Genomic DNA, 1,157 nt, shown 5'->3' with positions numbered 1-1,157 from the left:
TTCCCTTTCTCCCACTAGTTTTCCCTTTCAGTCTCCCTCTCCCTTCTCACTTCCCTTTATCTCCCCGGTGTTGCTCCGACAGCCTACCTCCGACAGTCTACCTCTCTCCTACGCTAACCCTCCCCTCCCGACACTTCCCCAACCCTGAGTGCCTTTTTCCCCTGGTTCCCCGCCCTCCTCTCCCTCTAGCTCAGCCTCTTTGCGTTCAAATCCCTTTTTGTCGACCGAGACTCAGAACTAGCTTACACACACCCGATCCGCCGGTCAGACCAACATTACAACAAATAACTCCGCCTCCCGCCCGGCCAAACTCGAGGGAAAACAAATCTAACCACGTTAATTGCTTCATATTTCTGTCAAATTCTTAAGTAGAGTCAGCATCACAGAGTGGCAATAGGAAATGAGAAAAGGAGACACACGGAGCCTGAGTGGGGAGGTGGACAGTCCTGGGTCAGTCTGTAAATTATTACTAATTCATGGAAAGAAAAGGGAATGTGTCTTAACTTTTTAAAAATCACCCCCGTTTATCATCGCACAGTCCAGCCTGTCTCCTTTGGGGAGGATATTGCCTCTGCCTTTTTTTTAACTTTGAGGAATTCGGGGAGAAAGTAATTATAAAGAACCAGTCAAAGGACAGGTAAACAGCTGCATCTGAAAGTGAAGAAAAAAATCAATTCGGTATGTATTCTACACACACACACACACACACACACACACACACACACACACCTGCCTTTCCATCTCCATTGCGTTTTTAATTTCAGTGAACATTGCCATTTCCCACAACTCCGCAGCAAGTAAATTTAGGGAAGGGAATTTTTTTTGTCTTTGTGTTATAAATGAGGTCGGGCATTTTTATGGCCTTTTGCTTTTCTAACCAGAGTTTGCAGGCCTCTAGGGAGAACTTGCTGGAATCCCTGGTCACTGGCAGCAGAGTTTCTCGTGGGCTCCGAAACTGGGTTCAGCACCTGGGACAGCTCTAGGCAATGAGGGCTATGTCGCCACCTTCCGGCAAATGCTTTAGAGCGCCATCTATAAACCCTTGTCTTGCAGAAAATAAGCAGGTATTGAGGAAATCCCACAACTTCAAGAAAGGAAACGACGGTTATTAAAAGAAAAGTAACTTTGAGTTTTCTGTTTTTTTCTCTTTTCTTCAA

This window comes from Lipotes vexillifer, unplaced genomic scaffold (assembly GCF_000442215.2).
Source record: "Lipotes vexillifer unplaced genomic scaffold, Lipotes_vexillifer_v1.1 scaffold563, whole genome shotgun sequence".
NCBI classification, from domain to species: Eukaryota; Metazoa; Chordata; class Mammalia; order Artiodactyla; family Lipotidae; genus Lipotes; species Lipotes vexillifer.
Note: the sequence above shows the minus strand (reverse complement) of the source record.